We start from the raw sequence: 26,498 nt of genomic DNA on the forward strand, positions 1-26,498 counted from the left end.
GAGAAACGGCTGGAGATCACATCGCCGGGGGTTCGAGACCGCAGTGCGGTCAGCCTCATCAGTCCACTCTGAATGACTGTTCGTCAGAGCTCTGGCTCTCTAAACCGCTGTGATACTCAATATTTAAACACCAGCAGCTGGGTACATTGCTTTCTCACTGTCGGAGGGTCAGCGCTGAGGGAGTGCCGCACTGTCGGAGGGTCAGTGCTGAGGGAGTGCCGCACTGTCGGAGGGTCAGTGCTGAGGGAGTGCCGCACTGTCGGAGGCTCAGCGCTGAGGGAGTGCCGCACTGTCGGAGGCTCAGCGCTGAGGTAGTGCCGCACTGTCGGAGGTTCAGTGCTGAGGGAGTGCCGCACTGTCGGAGGCTCAGTGCTGAGGGAGTGCTGCACTGTCGGAGGCTCAGTGCTGAGGGAGTGCTGCACTGTCGGAGGCTCAGCGCTGAGGGAGTGCTGCACTGTCGGAGGTTCAGCGCTGAGGGAGTGCTGCACTGTCGGAGGTTCAGTGCTGAGGGAGTGAGTACTGTTGTCAGCTTCAAGGGAGCACAGTGGTGAGCACTAGCCATTTCTGAGCACTGTGCTGTTACCAACCTTTCTGTGAGGGTGGACTCTGAATCGAGGAAATGGTGCTCTCATCGCTATTCTGAAGGCAATTGGAGACAATTCTTCCCAGCATCCTGCTCAAAATGTGTCATTCAAATATTCTCTCTCAATAGGTGGTCACGTCCATTGTGTAGAATCGTATTCTGTGCAACATTCTAGCAGTAAGTATGCTTCCAGAATATCTTCGCTAACTATTCACAGACTGTCATTTGTGTAATATAAATGCCATTGACTCCTCTGTCAGTTATCTAATAATCACCTGCAAAGCTTGTATTAAGAGCAAATTTAAAACACTGAAACCCTCCAACCTGCTCCTCCACTAAAATCAGATCACACCTGATCTAGTTCCTCAATATCCCTGTCGACACGAATAACCTTTAGCATTCAAAGGTTCAATTTCCCTCACCTTTTCAGGAAACGTTTTCCACAGATATGAGTCTCTCTGAGGGAATTGAGTCCCTGTCTTAAGTCGGTCACCCATTATTTTTAAATTGTGCCCCACTCTCCCCTATTTCGAGAGGGGTCTTCCACTGCACGTTCAGAATCGCAGAACTGTTACAGTTGGTCCACTGTCGTCGAGTGTCAATCTCCAACCTTTCCCCAATATCTCTGCACGTCTTTTCTCTCCAAATAACCATCCCGGGCCCTTCTTGAATGTGTCAATTGAACCTGCCTCCAGCATATTTCCAGACAGTGCATTCCATACATTAACGAACTGCTGTGTGAAAAAAATCTTTCTGATATCAGTCTTGCTTCATTTGCAAACAGGTAAAAACAATCATTGCAGAAGCTGGAAACCAGATTCTGGATTAGAGTGGTGCTGGAAAAGCACAGCAGTTCAGGCAGCATCTGAGCATTTGCAAACAACTTTAAATCCATGCCCCCCTCATTCTTAAAGTCACAGAGATGTACAGCATGAAAACAGACCCTTCCGTCCATGCCGACTAGATATCCTAACCTAATCTAGTTCCATTTGCCAGCACCCAACCCATACCCCTCCAAACACTTCCTATTCGTATACCCATCCAGATGCTTTTAAAATGCTGTAATTGTACCAGCCTCCACCACTTTCTCTGGCAGCTCATTCCATACCCGTACCACCCTCTGCGGAAATAGTTGCCCCTTAGCTCCTCTTCCCCTCTCACCCAAAACCTATGCCCTCTAGTTTTGGACCCCCCCCCCCCCACCCAGGGTAGAATATTCACTTCCCCCACCCTTGAATATTCACGACTGAATACAGAAGAAGAGTAGGGCTTTAGCAATTCCAAAGGGAGCAATTTCACCACAGTCTTAGAGGGATACAGGATGTGCAAGAGGGTAGTTAAGAAAGCAATTTGGGCAGCACGGTGGCTCAGTGGTTAGCACTGCTGCCTCACAGCGCCAGGGACCCAGGTTCAATTCCAACCTCGGGCAACTGTCTGTGTGGAGTTTGCACATTCTCCCCCGTGTCTGCGTGGGGTCTCTTCTGGATGCTCTGGTCTCCTCCCACACTCCAAAAGTGTGCAGGTCGGGGTGAATTGGCCATGCTAAATTGCCCATAGTGCAGTAGTCAGAGGGAAATGGGTCTGGATGGGTTACTCTTTGTAGGGTCAGTGTGGTCTGGTTAGGCCAAAGGGCTTTTTCCCACATCATAGGGAATCTAATCTAAAAGTTAGATGAGCAAAAAGTGGGCATGATAAAGGACTTGTGAACAGGATTAGGGAGAATCCTAAGGTATTTCGAAATACATTTGAAGAGACGAGGTTAACCAGGGAGAGAGTAGGGCCCATTAGGGACCAAGGGGGCAGAGTGTGAAGCCGCAGGATATTCAGAGAGAGCTAAAAGAATATTTCTTTTCAGCCGTCACTTTGGAAAAGGGGAATGTTGGTACGGAATTCAGGAAAAGGGATTGTTTCGAAAGCTCTGTCAGGTTTAAAAATGGCCGAAATGAATTGTATCCCAGGGTGCTGTGAGAGGTGAGGCAGGAAATTGTAGGGGATCTGACTCTCAGTTTTAAATCCCCTCTGGTCATAGGGGGAAACGTCAGAGGTCTGGAGAATGGCTGATGTGCTTCCACTTTGTAAGATGGGTAATAGAGATGAACTGGGAAATTACAGACCGGTGAGTCTCACGTCAGTGATAGGGAAACTATAGGAGAGAATGAACGTCCAAGTGGAAAGGCATGGGTCAACTTAGGATAGTTGACATGACTTTGTCAGAGGGAGGGCATGCCTAACAAACTTATTCAAGTTTTTTGCAAGTGTGTAGATGAGGGAAGTTCAGTTAATGTTGTTCATGTGGATTTTAGCAAAGCTTTTGACAAGGTCCCTCTGGGGAGACTGAGAAGGTTAAAGAACATGGAACAGAGAAAAACTTGGAGAGATGGATCAGAAACTGACTTAGTAATGGGTCACAAAGGGTCCTGGTAGAAGGCGTGATTGTATCACTTGGGAATGATATGGAGTAAAGGTTTGACATTGGTTAGGCCACTGTTGGAATATTGCGTGTGAAAGATGTTGTGAAACTTGAAAGGGTTCAGAAAAGATTTACAAGGGTGTTTCCAGGGTTGGAGGGTTTGAGGTATAGGGAGAGGCTGTGGCTGTTTTCCCCAGAGCGTCGGAGGCTCAGAGGTGACCTTATAGAGGTTTACAAAATTGAGGGGCATGGATGGGATAAATAGACAAAGTCTTTTCCCTGGGGTCGGGGAGTCCAGAACTAGAGGGCATAGGTTTAGGATGAGAGGGGAAAGATATAAAAGAAACCTAAGGGGCAACATTTTCACGCAGAGGGTGGTACGTGTACGGAATGAGCTGCAAGAGGATGTGGTGGAGGCTGGTACAATTGCAACATTTAAGAGGCATTTGGATGGGTATGTGAATAGGAAGGGTTTGGAGGGATGTGGGCCAGGTGCTGGCAATTGGGACTAGATTGAGTCGGTATGGACGGGTTGGACCGAAGGGTGTGTTTCCGTGCTGTACATCTTTATGACTCTAACACTTGGGATGATATGGAATAAAGGCTTGACTCAGGATTTGGGTGATGGGTTGACTCTAACAATGCCAATTATAAAAACGAGCTTGTGAGGACCCTGAAGAACAGGCAGAAGCTCAGACCTTATGGTGAGCTGGTGGCTCAGTGGTTAGCACTGCCCTCTCACAGCACCAGAGACTGGGGCTTGATTCCAGCGACTGTCTGTGTGGAGTTGCATATTCTCCCTGTGTCTGTGCGGGTTTCCTCCGGCTGCTATGATTTTGTCTCTCAAAGATGTGCAGGTTAGGTGAATTGGCTATGCTAATGTGTCTTGTAATGGCCAGGGATTTGCTGGCTATTGGGTTAACTATGGGAAATGGAGGGGTATGCAGACACACACTTGCACACAAACACAGACACACACGTGCGCGCGCGCGTGCACACACATATATATCTATCCTTGGGGTGAGTTTGTATTTGCAGATGTATTCTATTTTGTTCAAAAACCTCACAATTTGTAGTCACAGTCAAAAAGTGTGGCACTGGAAAAGCACAGCATGTCGAGCAGCATCTGAGCAGCAGGAGAGTCGACGTTTTGAGCATATTCCCTTCCTCGGGAATGTGGGGGTGGGGACTCGGAAATAGAAAGGGAGGTAGGGCTGGGGGGAAGATAGCTGGGAAGGCGATAGGTTGACGCAGGTGGGAGGCAATGGTGATAGTTCAGAGGCCAGGGTGGAGCGGTTTGGTGGGAAGGAAGATGGACAGGTGGGACAGTTCAAGGGGGCGGTGCCGAGTTGGATCTGGGATGAGGTGGGGGGGGGGCAGGGAGGGGAGGGGAGATTTGGATGTCTATGTTGATGTTGTGTGGTTGTAGGGTCCGAAGGTGAAAGATGAAGCATCCTTCCTCCAGTTGGCAGGTGGCTTTAATTTGGCGGTAGACTAGGCCCAGGATTTGCATGTCCTTTAGCTGAGTGGACGGTGGAGTTGACGGGGTAGGCCACAGGACGATGGGCCTCTCCACGAGTTGGCGTCCTGTCTGTTTGTCAGTCAGTGTGGCATTTTATGAACTCCTGTCTTGGAAATAATACCAGCCTGTCTCCAGGTTAAGTCACAGATTATAAACAAGATCTCACACCTAAAATACATTATCTGAGGGGAGGTGTCACCTCCTTTATATTGATAACACCTTGAGTTATTTCGGGACACTGACTTGAAAGAAAGTCTAGGATTTGCCCATTAATCAATCGAAACCTGCACCTCCATTCTCACTGACTGAAGATTTCAGAGCCATCTCGGGTGTGTTCAGTTAGTTCACATGAGTTGTGTGATCCTTCGATCTTTCCCTTACAAATTCTGTGTTTGAGGTTTCCCTGTCTCACTCGCACCAAATAAACCCGTTGGGCCTGGTGTTTTGGGCTGAGGCTGCAGTGCTAGCCACTGAGCCACCGGGCCTGCCTCAAACAATTGTTTTTTTTAAGATATTTTTATTAAAAATTTAACATTTTTACAAGTTTACAAAAATAAACAAAACTCTCAAATACAAACATTGATGTACAATTAAATCAAATATACAATAGTCAAAATTTAACAAAGGATAAGAAAATAAAAATACCGAAATAGAACAAAAACCTCAACTTTCTACTAATCTAACCTACAACTAACCAGAGTGTATATTTAAGTCTCTTACATGCTCAGAATGTATTAACATCAAATGTAATGAATCCCGCACGAATACGGGTTTTCTCTCCTAAGGGGCCCCGGAGCAGCCAGGTTTGTGATCTTCATTAAATAAAAGCTCTTGTTAGGATGGCCGAAATATCTGTATTTATTCAATAAGGGCTGCCATATTTTATAAAATAATTCAGTCTTTCGGTGCACCATATTTGTAAGGAAGTCAAGGGGAATACATTCCATAATTAATCTGTGCCAATTTGAAAGTCCAGAGGGGCCCTCAGCCACCCAGTTCACCAAAATATCTTTCCTTGCACAGAAAGAGAGAATAGAAAATAGTCTCTTCCCGTGCATGTCCAGAGAGGGAAAGTTCGAAAAGCCCAAAAGGAGATATAGGGTCCACTCTAATTTCCGTTCCTAAAATTTCTGTCAAGGTACTTGCTACTTTAGTCCAATATCTACGGATCTAAATGACAAGTCCACAGGCAATGTACAAGAATGCCCACCTCTCTTTTGCATTTGGGACACATTGGAGATGCTCCTGCCTTAAATTTTGCCAGTCGAGCCGGTGCTATATGGGCCCTATGAAGTATCTTCAGCTGGATAGCCTGGGTTTCGTTACAGATAGTAATTCTTCTAGCATTTTCCCAAATATCATTCCACACTTCTATAGAGATTTCTAGTCCCAAATCCTGATCCCATGTTTTAAGCAGATTGTCCATATCTCCCGATACTTCATCATGTAGTAAATGATAAATAGTACTAACGGAGGATACCCCCACTGGTCGTAGGACATTACATTCTCTATCTGATTTATAAAGACTATCTAATAACGTAGTCTTCTTCTGTATATAATCTCAAATTTGGAAGTATCGAAAGAGGTCTCCATTGGGTATTCCGAATTTCAGACGCAGCTGTTCAAAAGACATCAGGACCTCATCTTTAAATAGGTCCCCTAAACATGAGATACCCCTGGATCTCCAGAGTTTAAAAGTGGCATCTGTAAACCCCGGTTGGAATCCCCATGCCCCTACTATCGGTGCATAGGGGGATGTTTTATGTAAATTACCCTCATTTTGCCGCATTATATTCCAAGCCTTAATTGTGTTTAGTATTATGGGGTTTTTACAGTGATCTGTAATGATTTTCCTCTTGTCTGAAAATAAGAGGTTAATAAGTGGGTATTTTACTTGGGAGGCCTCGATGTCCAGCCAGATTGATTGTGGATCAGACAAGACCCAATCAGCTATGTAACTTAGTAGGGAACTTAACTGATATTTCCTAGAGTCTGGGAAGTCCAGTCCTCCCCTTGCCTGTGGAAGCTGTAGCTTCTTCAGCTTAATGAGGGGCCGTCTATGATTCCACATAAAGGCACCCAGCCAGCCATATAATTTACGTAGAGCCATCCTTGGCAGCATCACCGGGAGCATTCTCATAGGATATAAGAGGCGGGGCAGAACATTCATTTTAATTAGTGCTATTCTACCCAACCAGGAAATTGGAAGGTCTCCCCATCGCTGGAGGTCCTGCCTTATCCTTTCCAGTAATTGCACAAAGTTAGCCTTATACAACTGACCAAATACTGGAGTAATAAAAATACCTAAATATAAGAAACCCTCCAGGGACCAACGAAAGGGGAAAAGGGATCCATCCACTAAGTGGGGTGTCATAGCCAGGCCACCCATTGGCATAGCCTCCAATTTTGAAAAATTAATTTTATAGCCTGAGAACGCACTAAATGTATTAATAACTTGGATTAGGCGAGGTCCGGACATCAGAGGATTACTGAGGAATAAAAGAACATCATTTGCATAAAGGGTAATTTTGTGTTTACCTGTACCAATCCTCGGGGCCGTTATGTTAGGATCAGTCCGTATAGCTTCTGCTAGTGGTTCAATTATTAGCGTAAATAACAATGGTGAGAGAGGACATCCTTGACGGCAGTCCCTACCCACACTGAAGCTATCCGAACCTAATCCATTGGTAACCACAACTGCTTTGGGATCACTATACAATGTTGAGACCCATTTGGTAAACACCTGTCCAACGCCAAACTTTTCCAATGTGTAAAACAAATACGACCATTCAACCCTATCGAATGCCTTTTCCACGTCTAATGAAACTACTACTCCTGGTATCTTTCCCTGATGACAGGCTTGAATCATATTCAAAACCCTTCTAATATTATTGGATGATCTACGGCCCTTAATAAACCCCTTCTGATCCTCCTTTATAATATGTGGCAGTACCCTTTCTAGTCTCAGTGCTAACATTTTAGAAAGGATTTTAAAATCTACATTTAGCAAGGATATTGGTCTATATGACGTACAATGTTCTGGATCTTTTCCTTTTTTAAGGATAAGAGAGATATTTGCCTCTTTCAGCGAAGGCGGGAGACAGCCCTGACTATATGCATAGTTTTCCATGTCCATAAGTGGGCCAGCCAATATTTCTGTAAATTCTTTATAGAATTCAGCTTGAAAACCATCCGGGCCCGGTGCTTTTCCGCTCTGAAGTTGCCTAATTGCATCAAGTATTTCTTGGACTATTAGAGGAGCATTTAGGACCGATACCTGTTCCGGAGTTAGGCCCGGAAAGGTCAAATTTTTTAAAAATGACTGCATCCTCCTAGTCCTATCTTCACAATCCTGCGATTTATATAACTCAGAATAAAATTCTCTAAAGATCGCATTTATCTTTTTATGATCATGAGTCAAAATACCTGTACTTTCCTTGATAGACGTAATAGTCTGAGGGGCCTTCTTTTTCTTTGCAAGAAATGCTAAGTATCTACCCGGTTTGTTGCCATATTCATATAACCTTTGTTTTGCAAATAATATTTCCCTCTTAGCCGTTTGAGTAAGCGTAGTGTTTAGAGCTGTCCTAAGAGCCGTAATCCTTTGCAGTTTTATAATAGAAGGTCTATCAGCGTATGCTGTTTCAGCTGCTTTTAAGCGTGCTTCAAGCAGACGCTGTTGTTCTCCCTTCAATTTTTTCTGGGTCGCTGAGTAGGAGATGATCAAACCTCGTGCATAAGCTTTGATGGTCTCCCACATCATTGATGGGTTGCTAGCCGTACCTGAATTAATTTCTAAAAAGGTTTTAAATTCTTGGGAGGAGTACTTTACAAATTTACTATCTTTTATCAGGAAAGGGTCCATACTCCAATGCCGAGCGGATGTCCCATTGTTCCTCGCCTAGATTTCCATATATACAGCAACGTGGTCGGAAATTGCTATAGTACCTATTTTACAGGATGATATGGAATTTAAAAATATCGAGGGGGCAAAAAACATATCAATTCTGGTATGACATTTATGTGGATTAGAGTAGAAAGAAAAATCTCGGACCTGTGGATGAAGACATCTCCATACATCTACCATACATCATGTTGCAGTTGTATAAGACTCTGGTGCGGCCTCATCTGGAGTATTGTGTGCAGTTTTGGTCGCCATACTATAGGAAGGATGTGGAGGCACTGGAACGAGTGCAGAGGAGGTTTACCAGGATGTTGCCTGGCATGGTAGGAAGATCGTATGAGGAAAGGCTGAAGCACTTGGGGCTGTTTTCATTGGAGAAAAGAAGGTTTAGGGGAGATTTGATAGAGGTGTACAAGATGATTAGGGGTTTAGATAGGGTTGACAGTGAGAACCTTTTCCGGCTAATGGAGTCAGCTGTTACTAGGGGACACAGCTTTAAATTAAGGGGGGGTAGGTATAGGACAGATGTTAGGGGTAGATTCTTTACTCCGCGGGTTGTGAGTTCATGGAATGCCCTGCCAGTAGCAGTGGTAGACTCTCCCTCTTTATGGTCATTTAAGCGGGCATTGGATAAGCATATGGAGGTTATTGGGCTAATGTAGGTTAGGTAGGCTTCGGTCGGCTCAACATCGAGGGCCGAAGGGCCTGTACTGTGCTGTATTTTTCTATGTTCTATGTTCTATGTCCTAATTCTTTGTTCAGATCCGCCAATTGTCTAGATCTGGGAGATACTCCTGCAGCACTCTTGGGAATCCTATCTATTTCCGGATCCATAATACAATTAAAGTCTCCCCCTATAATTGTATGACGGGCACCAAAGGCCATCAATTTTGAAAAAGCTTCCGTTATTAATTTAAAGGGTGTGCCGGGGGGCAGTACAAATTTAAAATCCCATATTGCTCTCCATTTATGAGGGCTTTAATCAAAATATATCGTCCAGATTCGTCTTTTATCTGATTTAGGATTTTGAAAGGGAAATTCTTCCGAACAAGAATAACAACTCCCCTGCTTTTTGAGCTAAAAGAAGAAAAAAAGGCCTGATCAAATCCACCCTGTCGTAATTTCAAGTGCTCTTTATCCAACAAATGTGTCTCCTGTAGGAGAGCTATATCAACTCTTTCTTTCTTAAGATTTGATAATATTTTCTTCCTTTTGACTGGCGAATTACTCCCCCTGACATTCCAGGTGCACCACTTAACCGACTGATCAACCATAATCATCTGGGCAAATCCGAGACCCCTCGGGAGGGGAAACCCTATCTGGAACATCCCGAGCATAGAGCATATAAAATTTACAAAAATAAAGGGTCTCTGATACACTCACAACAGTATAATAAAAAACTATTTCTAAATAAAAAAATATAAAACGTACCTAAGTGGAAATTTTCCCCCTTGTTCCCGGGGGGTGTCACTTCCTCTTCAAAAGTCCATCTTATCCTCTCCCAACCAATGCCCCACCCTTGACCCAGGTGCTCCTCAATAAAATGAGGAGAATTCAAATAATAATACAAAGCTAGAGTTAACAGTGAGCACCCTACCCCCGCCCACACCAACACCTGGATATATTTGGGAATGTTAATACCATATATAAATATATAACTATAAAATTACAATCTCAACAAGTAATAATTAAATATAATAATACAAAATAACAAGGGAGAAACAGCCTTTGTCCTAAAGATAGAGGTAAAATAGAATAAGGTAACCACCTCCCCCCACCAACATTAACCAAATGCCCCAACTTATATATATACATATGCACACACATACACACATATACGCACATATACATATCCACATATATACATAAAATAATAAAAGAAAACAACCCCAAGGAGGGGAGGGAGAAAATCAAATCCCTCTCCCCGCCCCCCCCCCATAATAATATTAAACAATAAGGTAAGAAAAAAGAGAAAAAAAAAAGGGGGGAATATAGACCAAAGTGGGGGGAAAGGCAAACCAACATCCACCATCTCTTACAGTTTATTTAAGAGAATCCAAGAATTCCTTAGCCTTTTCTGGTGATCCGAAGTTATATATGGATCCTTCGTGGTTAAAGCGTAGCGTCGCTGGATAGCGTAAGGAGTACTGAATATTTAAGTCCCTTAAACGCTTCTTCGCCTCATCGAATGCCTTCCTCTTTCGGACCAGAGCTGGGGAAAAGTCCTGGAATAGCATGATCTTGGATCCTTTATAGATCATGGCTTGGGGGTCTTTTCTGAGATTTCTTGAGGCTTCTAGGAGCATCTGCCTCTCCCTATAGCTCTGCAGCTGGAACAGGACCGGGCGTGGGCGCTGGTTCGAGCCGGGCCCACGTATTGCGACCCGGTAGGCCCATTCCACCCTTACCTGGCCTGATCCAGCATGCAGATTTAAAAGCTGTGGCAGCCACTGCTCCAGGAATGCTGTAAGCTGGCCTTCCTCTTCCCGTTCGGGAAGGTCCAGCAAACGAATATTTTTTCGACGACCTCGATTATCGAGGTCATCAATATGATATTCTAAGGTCCGGACTCGCTGCTCAAGAGTCCGGACCTGATCTGCGGCTGATTGAGCTGCAGTCTCGGAGGTCGCGGCCTTTAACTCTGCCCCTCCGACTCGACGCTCGAGTTCCTGGATGTCTCGGCCGTGCTTCTGCAGCGCGGCCGAGAGTGATTCCCATCGATTTCGGGATTCTTCGATAAAGGCGTCGATCTTCGCGTCCAGCTTGGTGATCATCTCCACAAGGCTTGTTACCGTCGGTAAGTCCCCCGGGGCGGCTGTGGACACCTCTGCTGCACCTGGAGAGGGAGAGGGTGGGGGAGGGGTTCCTGCTTGTTGAGAGCTGCAGGCTCCTTTCCCTTTGGTCATTCTTACTAAATATTAGACTATTTAAATGTAATACTAAGCAACTATTTAAATTTAACAGCTATTACGAATGATTTGGTGAGTGTGGTGGGGGTGGGTGACCCACTTTACCCAAGTCTTGGGAAGAGCACTATAGACTCAGACTTGCTGGGTCACCGCCATCTTGGATTCCCCCCAAACAATTGTTAGAGCGAGGTAAGTTGAGGTTTCACCAAGATTCGAACTCCAGTCGCTTGATTCAAGATCCGGAGTGATTAGATTAGATTACTTACAGTGTGGAAACAGGCCCTTCGGCCGAACAAGTCCACACCGACCCGCCAAAGCACAACCCACCCATACCCCTACATTTACCCCTTACCTAAAACTACGGGCAATTTAGCATGGCCAATTCACCTGACCCACACATCTTTGGACTATGGGAGGAAGCTGGAGCACCCGGAGGAAACCCACGCAGACACGGGGAGAATGTGCAAACTCCACATCTTGGAGTCTAGAATTGAACCTGGGTCTCTGGCGCTGTGAGGCAGCAGTGCTAACCACTGTGCCACTGTGCCGTTGCACCACAGAACCAGCCCCGATGCATAGAATAAGGCAATCTGGGTGCAATTACAGTCGCTACAGCAATGCAGAGTGAGCCGTGAATCTCGGAGTTCCGTGCAAACACAGTTGGAACTCAGACAGGGGTGGATGCAGAGTGAAGGGTTGACATTACCACATCTGGGTCATGCAGGGGTAAAGTGTCGGCTCAGTGCTTGGGCTTTACACTATGTCACTTCAACACTCTGTCCAATTTCCCGTCAAAGGTTGTCCAAAGGAAGATGGTGAGATGGTGGATTGCTTCCAAACAACTCGAAAGGGCATATTTTTTTCTCTCTCTCTCTCTCCCACACCCCCCCCCCCCAGCAAAGAGCCCTTTGCTGGTGTCCTGGTTTCTTTCAAACAAAATATTTTTGACATTATTCTGTCTCGAAGGCATTGACACTAGGGCTGCATCATTTCCTGTTCCTCACAAACCCGGTAATTACTTATAAATTCCAACATCGCTCAGAAGGGACAAATGCTGAATGAGCATGAGAAATGTAACGTCCCTTTCACTGGGGCTCCCCCTCTGGGGGGGAGGATATGGGCAGCATGCAGGGTCCTCCTGAAGTCTGTAGCAGTGCCGGCTACCAGCCTATCTGTCCCTTCATGCCAACCCTCCCCCCGCCCCCCAACTTGCTTCACAAGACAGAGGGTTCAGTTGCCCTGTATCTGGGGATGACTCCTGGTCTGTAAAAGCCCAATTGCCCCAATCTGGAGCCACCTGTACCCAAACCTCTGAGACAACTGGCCAATGAGAGGTGAGAGAACGCGGGGAGGAGGGAGGGTTTGTTGCAGATATCTGGAGGGTGAGTCACACAACTGGGCAAGTGCTGATCTCTGGCACCAGAAAAGATCACTTTACCTGACGCATTATTTGCCCGTATTCTGGGAGATTTCAGATCACCTTGTCTTAGGCTCCCTTATGGCAGATCGCATGCCTGTCCTCCCACCCCACCCCCAATAACCTCACTCCTTGTCGAGCCCTCAACCTACTTTAAGCCCAGGCCCCACCAGCCTTGGATTGCAGGCCGCAATGAGCCTGATGAGGGACGGGTTGGGGGATTGGGTTGGTTCTAAGTGAGACCTGACTTGGAGTTGAGGGATGGAGAGTAGAGAGTGGACAGCAAGTTTTGGCGTGGGGGAAGGTGTTAGAGAACAGGCACCGGGGGGAGGTGGGCAGAGAGAGTCTGGAGGGCAGTGTTCGTTGTTTGGGGGGTGGGGAATGAGGGCGGGAGCAGAATAGAGAGCAGGTTCCACAAGAGTGGGGAAAGAAAGGAGAAGGACGTGGCGAGGGAGAGAAAGAGACAGGGCGAGCGGGAGAGAGTGCGTGCGAAACGTTGAGAAGGAGAGCTGGAATAAGAGAAAATGGATGAAAGAAAGAGAGGGTGAGAATAGGATGATTGAGCTGGGGTGGGAGAGGCAGACAAGATGAGAGAATGAGAGAGAGACACTCAGGGGGCTGGAAGAGAGATACAGAGGCCAGAGAGAAACATCTGAGGTAGAGGTGGGGTGAGAGGAAGTGAGATTGGCCGGAAGAGAGAGAGAGAGTGATGAAGCTGTTTTGAATTATAAATGAGTAGTGTGAAACAGACTGTTCCACTCGGTGAGGGTTACAGAATGAGAGAGCACTGAGGTAAGACCAATTGTGAGCGATGAAGAAACCAAAGAAGAGCATTCACCTCCTCAAACGTGTCTGTGCCTTTTCATCACGTTCCTGACAAGTCTGTAACCACTCTGTTTCAATGCAAAGAGTATTAAAGGTAAGGTACATGAGCTAAGAGCCTGGATCATTGGCAATTATGTTGTGGCCATTACAGAGAATTGGTTGAGAGGGGAACAGGACTGGCTGCTCAAGGTTTTGTTGTTTTGGATGAGATAGAGAGGAAGGTAAAAGAGGTGGAGGTGTTGCATTACTAATCAGGGAGAATATTACATCCGCACTCAGAGAGGCCATATTGGAGAGCTCATCCACTGAGGCAATATGGGTGGAGCTCAAAAATAAGAAGGGTGTGATCACTCTAATAGGATTATACTGTAGGCTGTCCAAGACATTGAGGAGAGAATATGGAGGCAGATTATGGAAAGATGCAATAACAACAGGTTTGTCATAGTTGGTAACTTTAACTTCCCCAATTTATTCCCTTACAGTAAGAGGCTGAGATGGAGCGGAATTTGGTGAGGTGCATCCGAGAGGGTGTCTTCAAACAGTATGTTCATGGTCGAACCAGAGTAGAGGCCGTACTGGACCCTGTATTGGCTAATGAGCCCGGCCAGGTGACTGACCTCTCAGTGGGAGAGTGTGTACCAGTCGCCACATTACAGGAACAGAGGCTTTGGAGAGGGCACAGAAGAGGTTTACCAGAATGCTGCCCGGATTAGAGGGTATCAGTGAGATGGAGAGGCTAGAAAAACATGGATGGTTTTCTCTGGAGAGGAGACTTGCTAGAAGTGTACAGAACTATGAGATGCGTAGGTAGGCTGGACGGTCAAAATCTTTTTCCCAAGAGTTGAAATGCCTAATACGAGGGGGGTGCAGGCAATTAAGGTGAGACGGGGAAAGGTCAGAGAAGACGGGAGGGGCAAGTTTTTTTTTACAGTGTGGGAGGAGGCTGGAACGCACTGCCAGGGGTGCTGGTAGAGGCAGATATGATAGAGGCATTTAAGGGGCTTTTAGATAAACACAACAATATGCAGGGATGAAGGGACATTGAGGAGAAAGTGAGGTCTGCAGATGCTGGAGATCAGAGCTGAAAATGTGTTGCTGGAAAAGCGCAGCAGGTCAGGCAGCATCCAAGGAACAGGAAATTCGACGTTTCGGGCATAAGCCCTTCTTCTCCTGTATCATTCTATGTTCTATTTGTTCACCCAGAACCATCTCCAATGCCCTGGCTTCTCAAAAATATATTGGCCTCCATTTTGAAGTGTGGTTTTAACAGTTTGTAGGGAGAGAGTTCCAAAGACCTCTGCTTGACGGCAGAACAGAGGCCAGGGCAGAGACTCGTCAGACCAAATGGCCTTTATTTTCTTCAATCTTTTTCTGGGAGGTGGGCGTTGCTGGGCAAGGCCAGCAATTATTGCCCATCTCCCGAACCGCCCTCATCTGAGTGGCTGACCTGGCCGTTTCCCAGGGCAGTTTAGAGTCAACCCCATTTCTGTGGGTCTGGAGTCACACTTACGTCAGACTGGCTCAGGCCTTCCCTCAAAGATGTGAGGGAGCTAGTGGGACTTTATTTGTGGCAAGTTCCGCACCCATTCTAATGACATTGTGGTTGAAGGAAGATGGTGGGGTTTCTGGGGCTAGGCACTGACTGGATGGGGTGAATGGCCAATTGAGATTTTGAGGCCTGCAGTAATGCTGGGCCAGAATGACCATCGACATGGTACAGGAGTAAATGAAAGGGCTCCTCCTGAATGGGCAACACTAGACACGTTAGCCAAAAAAATGGCATCAGGACCTGACAAGGGTCAGGGAACGTATTATCAGCCATGGCTAGGCAGACACGATGGGCAGAACGGTCTAATTCTCCTCCTGTCTTATGGCCTTCCAACCATGCCTTTTCCCTCATCTCACCCTAACTCTGTACACGCGTGTTGACAGAGATTGTGGCCAAGTTGCGGGGGGTGGGGGAGTGGAGGTGCAGGGGTGCAGGGTGCCCCAGCTCAACAAGGCTGCCTCAGGCCTGCACTTCTCACAGGCCTCACTGTGACTCACCCAATGGGCGAGTGGACTTCAGGCCTGCGACGGGTCTGGGGTTTGCAGGGGGTGGGAAGCCAACGAGAGTGAAATGTTTGGAAAGTTGACAAAAGGAAGGAAAGTTTGATATGCCCCCCTCCCGGATCCCTGTTGTCAGCAGCTAGACGTGTAAGCTTTTTTTTGATTAGATTAGATTACTTACAATGTGGAAACAGGCCCTTCGGCCCAACAAGTCCACACCGCCCCGCCGAAGCGCAACCCACCCATACCCCTACATTTACCCCTTACACTACGGGCAATTTAGCATGGCCAATTCACCTGACCCGCACATCTTTGGACTGTGGGAGGAAACCGGAGCACCCGGAGGAAACCCACGCAGACACGGGGAGAACGTGCAAACTCCACACAGTCAGTCTCCTGAGTCGGGAAATGAACCTGGGTCTCAGGCGCTGTGAGGCAGCAGTGCTAACCACTGTGCCACCATGCCGCCCACAGAGAAGAGTAGATAGAAGGAAGTTCTCTCTGAAACAAGTCATTCAGTCCATCTGCTGTTTTGAAGCAATGCTACCAGGACTTTACTCCTTCCCATTGGATGCCATGGCAAGGCCAGCATTTGTTGCCTGTCCCTAATGACCCCTGAGCCAGAGGCCTACTGGCCAACCTCTGAGAACAGCCTAATCAACCACCTTATAAAGTTCTGCCTTCCCATGTAGAGGACTCCTTCCCTAAACAGAGGCATTAGTCAGAGTCGGAAAGGTAGGAAGAGCACAGCAGATCAAGCTGTATCTGAGGAGCGGGAGAGTTGACATTTCAGGCATTAGCCCTTCATCAGGAATGTGGAGGAGTTAGGGAAGGGGGCTGAGAGATTTAAATAGGAGGGTGGGGCCAAGGTAGCTGGCAAGATGATGGGTGGATGCGGAATGGGGGGGGGGGGTTGGTGGTGATTGTGATAGGTCGGAGTGGAGGCTGGAGCAGATAGGCAGGAAGGAAGTTGGACAGATGGGACAGATCAAGAGGGCAGCCCTGGGTTGGAGGGTTGGATCTGGGATGAGCTGGGGGGAGGGGAGGTGAGGGAACTGGTGAAATCGATGTTGATGCTGTGTGGTTGGAGGGTCCCAAGGCAGACGTTGAGGTGTTCTTCCTCCAGGCGTCGGGGGCCTTGGATTTGGTGGTGGAGGAGGCCTAGGACTTGCATGGCCTTGACAGAGTGGGAGAATTGAAGTGTTCAGCCACGGGGCAGTAAGGTTATTGGGTGTGTGTGTCCCAGAGATGTTCCCCGAAAGGTTCCACAAATTGGTGTCCTGTCTCCCCGATGTAGAGGAACCATGTTGGCATTTCTGACAATCAATAACATTCTTACAGATGGCTAATTTATAATAATTCTTTGAGTGAAGCTTCCACCTAGTGGCCATGCTGGGAGTGAACCCACCCATGTCAATAGCAAGCCGGTATAACTTTCAGCTGAAAGACAGCACATTTGGAGGGGATTCGGGGGAAAAGCCCTTTCTTCCCCCCGAGGATGTTGGGTGTCTAGGAGGGTAACAGAGGCAGCAATCCTCAAAAACCTTTCAAAAGCACTCAGGTGAGCCATTCGAAATGTCAGAACACTCCAGGCTGTGGGAGGAAAATGAGACTAATGCAGGTCGGAGTGTACTTTTGGCAGTATAGCTTCAATGGGCTGAAGGGCCTCTTCTGCACTGAGTAAGGTGCAAGAGTAGGCCATTCGGCCCTTCAAGCCTGCACCACCAGTCAATATGATCAATGCTGATCATGCAGTCTCAGTCTCCCATGCCCACTTCCTCTCCACACCTCTCTTATTCCCTTTGGCTGCAAGGGCTATATCCAGCTCTCTCTTGAAGATGTTTAACCAACTGGACCCAACATCTTCCTTTTGGGGGAGAATCCCACAGGTTCACAATTATCTGAAGAAACTCTTCCTCATCTCAATCCTGAATGGCATACCCCTTTATTCTTAGACTGTGACCCCAAGTCTGGACTTGCCCAACATTGGGAACATTCCTCCCACATCTAGCCTGTCCAGTCCCATCAGGATTTTATAGGTTTCTGTGAGATTCCTCTCTAATTCTTCTAAATTCCATGAACACAAGCCCAGTTGATCCAGGTTTCCTTCAGAGGTCACTCCTGCCATCCTGGGACTCAGTCTGGTGAACCTTGGCTGGGCTCCCTCAATAGCAAGAGGATCTTTCCTCAGACAAGGAGACCAAAACTGCACACAATCCTCAAGCTGGGGCCTCACCAAGGCCCTGTATAACTGCAGCAGGACATCCTTACTCTGATACTCCAATCCTCTCCCTATGAAGGCCAGCATGCCATTAGCTTTCCTCGCTGCCCGCTGCACCTGCATGCCAACCTTCAGTGACTGTTCCACCATGGCACCCAGGTCTTGGTGCACTTTGCCTTTTCCTAAATCTGCCACCACTCGGTGATCACCGGCCTTCCTGTTTGTGCCACCGCAGTGGATCATCTCCCCAATATTCCCATTATATTGCATTTGCCAAGTGTCTTCCCACTCGGCCAGTCTGCCCAAGTCACCCTGCAGCCTCTTAGCATCCTCCTCAAGGTACACACTGCCACCCGGCTTAGTGACATCGGCACATTTGGAGACATGGCATTCAGTTCCTTCGTCTCAAATGTGAATGTATATTGTGAACAGCGAGGGGTCCAGAACTGAATGCTGCAGTACCCCACTGCCTGCTGCTCTGAAAAAGACCCTCTGAGCCCCTCACCTCCCCTCCCATGACATGAGTCACAGCCTCCATCTCGGTTCCTACCACCCGCTGAGTCTCCTTTCAGAGGAGCCTTGCTCCTCCAGTCTGTCCTGCAGTTCTTTGTCCTCCAAGTGATCTGGCCCATCTCGAGTGAACACTTACCCTTCCAGGAGACAGCGCGTGACTTAGAATCGAAGGCTGCTCCAATAGTCAGAGGGGAGGTAGGCCCAGCGGGTGAGAAGTGGCATCTGAGGATGGGTGATGTCCATGTTGGTTGGTTCCAATCTCAATGTCTTTTACCAGAAGGTGCACCAACCTAACTAATTCCCATCTTAATTATCATTGAAACAATTAGCTTAGTCATTTGACCACTAGCCCTTGGAGTCCGACTGACCACAAGCCTTACTGCCAGCCAACTTTCAATATAAATTATTGCAACATCAGCCTTTGTATTAATTACAATAATACCTACTGTAGACTTATTACCCTCAACAATTTTATTCTTATTAGTTACTCTCGAAGTCACTATTGCAACAATTCAAGCATATTAAGTCCCTACCTACAAATGAACGTTTAATAGCCCACTAAACACATGCATGCTAAGTACTTGACCCAAGCCCATGACTATTAACAGGAGTTACCATAGAGTCACAGAGTTATAGAGATGTACAGCATGGAAACAGATCCTTCGGTCCAACCCGTCCATGCCCACCAGATACCCCATCCCAAAATAATCCCACCTGCCAGCACCCGGCCCATATCCCTCCAAACCCTTCCTATTCATATACCCATCCAGATGCCTCTTAAATGTTGCATTTGTACCAGCCTCCACCACTTCCTCTGGCAGCTCATTCCATACCCGTACCACCCTCTGTGTGAAAAAGTTGCCCCTTAGGTCTCTTTTATATCTTTCCCCTCTCACCCTAAACCTATACCCTCTAGTTCTGGACTCCCCCATCCCAGGGAAAAGACTTTGTCTATTTATCCTATCTATGCCCCTCATAATTTTGTAAACCTTGATAAGGTCACCCCTCAGCCTCCGACGCTCCAGGGAAAACAGCCCCAGCCTATTCAGCCTCTCCCTATAGCTCAAATCCTCCAACCCTGGCAACATTCTTGTAAATCTTTTCTGAGCCCTTTCAAGTTTCACAACATCTTTCCGATAGGAAGGAGACTAGAATTGCACAAGAATATTCCAACAGTGGCCTAACCAATGTCCTGTATAGCCGCAACATGACCTCCCAACTCCTGTACTAACATTAGGCTTAGCTATTCGATTCCACGTCCGCATTATCCTGATTATACCTACGGTCAGAAGAGAGTGGAGATGGCAGATGCTGGAGATCAGAAGCGAGGGTGTGTTGCTGGAAAAGCACAGCAGGTCAGGCAGCATCCAGGGAGCAGGAGCATTGACATTTCGGGCATAAGCCCTTCATCTTGAATGGGGCTTCTGGGTCAGGGGAGGGTTTGAGAGAGAAATGGGAGGAGGTGGGGCTGGAGTGAAGATAGTTGAAAGTGCAATTGGTAGGTGAAGGTCAGGGACAAGGTGATAGGTCGGAGAGGAGAGGTGGGAAAGAGGATGGACAGGCCAAGAGGGTGGTGCTGAGTTGGAGGCTTGCGACTGGGCTAAAGTGGATTAGATTACCTACAAGATTAGATTAGATTACCTACAGTGTGGAAACAGGCTCTTCGGCCCAACAAGTCCACACCGGCCCACCAAAGCGCAACTCACCCATACCCCTTCAACTAACACTACGGGCAATTTAGCATGGCCAATTCACCTGACCCGCACATCTTTGGACAGTGGGAGGAAATTGGAGCACCCGGAGGAAACCCACGCAGACACGGGGAGAATGTGTAAACTCCACACAGTCAGTCGCCTGAGGCGGGAATTGAACCCGGGTCTCTGGCGCTGTGAGGCAGCAGTGCTAACCACTGTGCCACCGTGCCACCCGTAGGGGGAGGGGACATGAGGAAACTGGTGAAATCCATATTAATCCAGTGTGGTTGCAGGATCCCAAGGCAGAAGATGAGGCATTCTTCCTCCAGGCGTCAGGTGGTTAGGGTTTGGCAATGGAGACCCCCCGGCCCACAAGCCTCAGTCCTGATGAAGGGCCCGAAACATTGACTCTCCTGCTCCTCGGATGCTGCCTGACCTGCTGTGCTTTTCCAGCGCTGCTCTCCCGACAGCCTTATCCAAGGGAACAGAAACGAAGCTATCCAATTCCTAACATCGCCTATTATTCTAGGTTTCTACTTCACATCTCTTCAAGCTACAGAATATTATGAAGCACCTTTCACTATCACTGATGTTGTCTATGGGACACCATTTTATGTTGCCATGGTGAAATGCTGGCGGAGTGATGGTGATGCGGTTGTCATTGACCTCACTCAAAGCTATATCCTTCTTCTTTGTTCTTAAATTACTCAAAAGGGCGCTGAGGTGTAGCCACGAATGAAAGCATTTGATGGTATTCTTACTTTAAAATCATCCCTTCAGGTGTTTTATTTCAAGGGGGTTGGCGTATAAGGATATGGAAAATGTTGGGGAGATCATTTCTGGAGGACCTGGTTCCCCTGACTGACAGAAAGATATTGTTTCAATGCAGCAGAAAGTTATAGGATGATCCCAGTGTAGAAGGACCAACAGGATTGGTGGAGTTGTGGGTAGTGAGGTGGGCTGTTGTCGGCTGCAAAGGGACTTCGATATGATGCAGAGCTGGGCTGAGGAGTGGACGATGGAGTTCAACCCTGTCGAGTGTGAGGTTGTCCATTTTGGAAGGACAAATAAGAATGTGGAATACATGGTTTTAACGGTAGGGTTCTTAGTAAGGTGGAGGAACAGAGGGATCTTGGGTTGTATGTTCATAGATCTTTGAAAGTTGCCACTCAGGTGGATAGAATTTGTAAGAAGGACTATGGTGTATTAGCGTTCATTAGCAGAGGGATTGAATTCAAGAGTCGTGAGGTGAGGTTGCAGCTGTATAGCACCTTGGTTAGGCCACATTTGGAGTACTGTGTGCAGTTCTGGTCGCCTAATTTTAGGAAAGATGTGGAAGCTTTGGAGAGGGTGCAGAGGAGATTTACCAGGATGTTGCCTGGAATGGAGAATAGGTCGTACAAGGATAGGTTGAGAGTGCTAGGCCTTTTCTCATTGGAACGGCGAAGGATGAGGGGTGACTTGATAGAGGTTTATAAGATGATCAGGGGAATGGATAGAGTAGACAGTCAGAGACTTTTTCCCTGGGTACAACAGAGTGTTACAAGGGGACATAAATTTAAGGTGAAGGGTGGAAGGTATAGGGGTGATGTCAGGGGTAGGTTCTTTACCCAGAGAGTGGTGGGGGCATGGAATGCACTGCCCGTGGGAGTGGCAGAGTCAGAATCATTGGTGACCTTTAAGCAGCAATTGGATAGGTACATGGATAGGTGCTTCAGCTAGAACAGATGTTCAGCACAACATCGTGGGCCGAAGGGCCTGTTCTGTGTTGTATTGTTCCATGTCCTATGTTCTATCTCAGCCAAAGGCTAAACAGGTGGGGATCGTATGCACCAGAGTTTAGAAGAATAAGAGGGGATCTGATTGGAACGTTTCGGATACCGAAGGGGCTTGACAATGTAAATGCTGGGAGAGTGTCTCCCCTCACTGGAGAGTCCAGGGATCAGAGGGGGCACTGAATATAGGGACACCAACGTGAGTCTCGGATGAGGAGGAATTCCGTCTCTGTGAGGGTTGTGAGTCTGTGGAACTCCTTGCTACAGGAAGCTGTGGGGGCAGAGTCCTTACGGAAAATGAAGGCTGAGAGAGAGAGAGAGAGATTCTTGATCAGTCAAGATACAGGGTTACAGGAAACGAGGAGGAAACTAGACATCAGGATTGTCGGATCAGCCATGATCCTAAGGAATGGCAGAGCAGGCTCGATGGCCTGAACAGCCTCCTCCTGTTCCTGTTTATTATGGTCTTAGCTCTGGTGCAGGTAGGAACCCAAACATCCCAGTTCCTAGTGCTAGAAGGTCTCTGGGACTGTACCCATAGGGAGGGCCTCAACCAGCACCTTGGGTTCATGTCACACTACAGGTGACCACCATTGCACCACACACACACACACACACACACACACACACACACACACACACACACACACACACACACACTCCTGTACACAGAAATACACATGCATACACAGACACGCACACAGCCACTCACACACACTCCTACAGACACCCACACTCCCACATGCACCCTCTCATAGATTTAGAACTCTTTACACTGTCTCACACACACATATACACTGTCTCTCAAAGACACTCACAACCCCCCACCCCAGACACACACACACACACACACACACAGACCCACATGCACACATATACATATACATTTGTGAGCTGAATTTTGTATTTGGAGAGTTACATTGTACTTTGCTCAAAAACTGCATGAATCCATGTAAGACTCTGTTATCTCACTTTTTAGATTAGAATCAGCCTAAGCATTACGGCACAGATAGAGAACACGGGGGCTAACACCTTCAACATAGCATCTAACACCAATTGTTACAGTTAACCTGAAATGTAACTTTTTAAAAAATGTTTTGTGATTTACACATGAAAGAGGTGAAATTAACATGGTCATTCTAATAGATGAAAGACTCAACAAACAATCGAAGTATTTTTCAATGTATAATTTCAGTTACATCACACTGTAAACGTTTGCTATAAATTCTGTGTCTTCAATAGTGTCCTCCACAACCCCCTGATGAAGGAGCGTCGCTCTGAAAGCTAGTGCTTCCAATTAAACCTGATTAACGATAACCTGGTGTTGTGTGATTTTTTTAACTTATATGCATTAGGTTATTATACTCTGGTTTGAAGGGATTGGGTTCATACAACTTTGGAAAGAGATCAATTCTCCAGGAGGAACTTTAGTTGTGAGGTTACTGCAAGAATCGATCCTAATTTTACCTTTGCTGGGTTTTTAATGAGGTAAAAAACCTCACTCAATTTATCTTAAAGAAGTGGTTTTGGTTGGAGTGTTTGTGCGTTTGCTTGAACGATGTCACCCTTCATAGCCCTGGGGCTCCTGCTGGAATCCATAATCTTCCACAGAACTGACGGACAACAGCTAGGTCACCATCCGGCCCAAGGAAAAAGTGGGACTCAAAGCTTTCCCTCTGTGTTTGAAGATCCTGAGTGAGTCCTGCATCGTTGTTCCCTTACACCACCACTGTACCTCCAGATGGACCTTCTGTGATTCATACACCAGGACAACCAGTTGAAGGATGAGGGGGAAATCTAACTGAAACTTCAAGAATACTGAATGACCTAGACGAAGGGGATGTCGGGGAGATGTTTCCATTGGCAGGAGACACCAGGACCTGAGGGCACAGCCTTAAAGGAAAGAGCTTTTCGAACAGAGATAAGGAGAAACTTCTTCAGCCAGAGAGTGGGGAATCTCTGGGATTCACTGCCACAGAGGGCTGTGGAAGGCCAAGTCTCTGGATACTTTCAAGAAAGAGTTGGATAGAGCTCTTAAAGATAATGGAATCAAGGGTTCTGGAGATAAGGCAGGAACAGGATACTGATTGAGGATGTTCAGCCGTGATCATATTGAATGATGGTGCTGGCTCGAAGGGCAGAATGGCTTACTCCTGCACCTATTGTCTGTTAAGTATATTTAAGACAGAGATGGATAGGTTCTTGAGTATCAAGGGGATCCAGGGTTCCAGGGAGAATGGGATTGAGAAACTGATGAATTGCGGAGAAGAATCGATGGGCTGAATGGCCTAGCTTCTGCTCCTATGGCCTAATGGTCTTATCCCTCTGCATTTCAGAACATGGTAACCTTTCATCATTTGGATGATATGCTTCTTTTTTATTCTTTCTACCAAAGTAGGCAATTTCACACATGATACTCCATTTTCCCATGTTTGTTCACCCAGATAGCTTATCTGTAACCATTTGTAGGCTCCTTATAGAGTCAATGGGCACTGATATAGACCCTTCCATCCAACAGTCCAGGCTGAACATAATCCCAAACGAAATGAGTCCCACCCTGGGCCATATCCCTCTAAACCTTTCCTGTTCGTGTACTTATCCAAATGTCTTTTGAAGGTTTGTGGTATTACCACATTCACCATTTTGTCAGGACGTTTGTTCCACACTCGAGCCACCCTCTGTGTAAAATCTTTGTCCCTCGTGTCTCTCTCTCATCATGTTAAACGCATGCACCCTAGTCTTGAAATCTCCCATCTGAGGGAAAAGACAACTACCGGGAACTCTATCTATTACCCCTCATTATGTTGTGATCCCCGATCAGGTTGCCTCTCAACCTCTGACTCTGCAATGAAAGAAGCCCCAGCTCATTGCCGTTGACAGCGTAGAGGGCTGTTGTAGGCTGCAGCGGGACATTGACAGGATGGAGAGATGGGCCGAGAGGTGCCAGAAGGAGTTTAACCTGGATAAATGTGAGGTGATGCATTTTGGAAGGTCGAATTTGAAAGTTGAGTACAGGATTAAAAACAGGATTCTTGGCAGTATGGAGGAACAGCGGGATATTGGTGTGCAGGTACACCTTAAGATCCCTTAAAATGGCCATCCAAGTGGACAGGGTTGTTAAGAAAGCATATGGTGTTTTGGCTTTCATTAACAGGGGGATTGAGTTTAAGAGCTATGAGATCTTGTTGTAGCTCTATAAAACTTTGGTTAGCCCACACTTGGAATACTGCGTCCAGTTCTGGTCGCCCTATAATGGGAAAGATGTGGATGCTTTGGAGATGGTTCAGAGGAGGTTTACCAGGATGCTGCATGGACTGGAGGGCTTATCTTATGAAGAGAGGTTGACTGAGCTCGGACTTTTTTCATTGGAGAAAAGGAGGAGGAGAAGGGACTTAATTGAGATATACAAGATAATGAAAAGCAGAGATAGAGTCGATAGCCAGAGACTATTTCCCAGGGCAGAAATGGCTAACATGAAGGGTCATAGTTTTAAAACTGGTTGGAGGAAAGTATACAGGGGATGTCAGAGGCGGATTCTTTACACAGAGAGCTGTGAGAGCATGGAATGCTTTGCCAGCAGCAGTTGTGGAGGCAGGGTCATTGGGGACATTTAAGAGACTCCTGGACATGCATATGGTCACAGAAATGTGAGGGGGCATACATGAGGATCAATGGTCGGCACAACATCGTGGGCTGAAGGGCCTGTTCTGTGCTGTACTGTTCTGTGTTCATCCAGCCTTTCTTTACAACTTAAACCTTCCAGACCTGGCAACATCCTGGGAGATCTCTCCTGAACCCTCTCTAGCTTGAGAATATCCTTCCGATAACAGGGCGACCAGTGCTCGACACCATGGAAGAAATACAGCAGGTCAGGCAGCATCCGAGGAGCAGAAAAATCAACATTTCGGGCAAAAGCCCCTCATCAGGGATGAAGGTTTTCCTGCTCCTCGGATGCTGCCTGACCTGCTGTGCTTTTCCAGCACCACTCTAATCTTGCCTCTGATCTCCAGCACCCACTTTTGTCCACCATAGAAGAAGCCTCTATCTCCATCTCTCCCCGTCTCCTCCACTGTCAGGATCTCATGCCACACTTAGATTAGATTAGATTAGATTACTTACAGTGTGGAAACAGGCCCTTCAGCCCAACAAGTCCACACCGACCCTCCGAAGAGCAACCTACCTACACCCATTCCCCTACATTTACCCTTTTCACCTAACACTACGGGTAATTTAGCATGGCCAATTCACCCTAACCTGCACATTTTTGTGCTGTGGGAGGAAACCGGAGCACCTGGAGGAAGCCCACGCAGACACGGGGAGAATGTGCAAACTCCATACAGACAATTGCTCGAGGTGGGAATTGAACCCGGGTCTCTGGCGCTGTGAGGCAGCAGTGCTAACCACTATGCCATCGTGCCACCCTTTACTTAATACAAGAATATCTTCGGTCTTTCCTCCCATCCAGTAGCCTGCAAAGCTAAATTGACTCAAAGTTTCACACTGTCTTCACCTCAAGGTCAGCATCTTCCTTTGTTTTATCAACTCATGCCCTCCCCAAGCCCACCTTGCCCATCAGAGGCACCTTCCACTCACTTGACTACCTAAGTTCATTGAAACTGGGTGCAGGAATAGGCCCTTCGGGACTGATCCACCATTCAATACGATCATGGCTGAAC

The 26,498-nt window shown here is 47.1% G+C and overlaps 1 long non-coding RNA gene across 1 annotated transcript; it reads left to right on the forward strand.

Annotated features, from left to right (window-relative positions):
* Positions 1 to 10: 10 nt before the first annotated feature.
* LOC132835348 (uncharacterized) lies at positions 11 to 23,087 on the forward strand. The gene is made up of 3 exons (XR_009647307.1): positions 11 to 141; positions 713 to 760; positions 22,802 to 23,087. It is a non-coding gene; the product is annotated as an uncharacterized LOC132835348 (long non-coding RNA).
* The last annotated feature ends 3,411 nt before the right edge of the window (positions 23,088 to 26,498 follow it).

Source organism: Hemiscyllium ocellatum, chromosome 44, assembly GCF_020745735.1.
Source record: "Hemiscyllium ocellatum isolate sHemOce1 chromosome 44, sHemOce1.pat.X.cur, whole genome shotgun sequence".
In the NCBI taxonomy this organism is placed as follows: Eukaryota; Metazoa; Chordata; class Chondrichthyes; order Orectolobiformes; family Hemiscylliidae; genus Hemiscyllium; species Hemiscyllium ocellatum.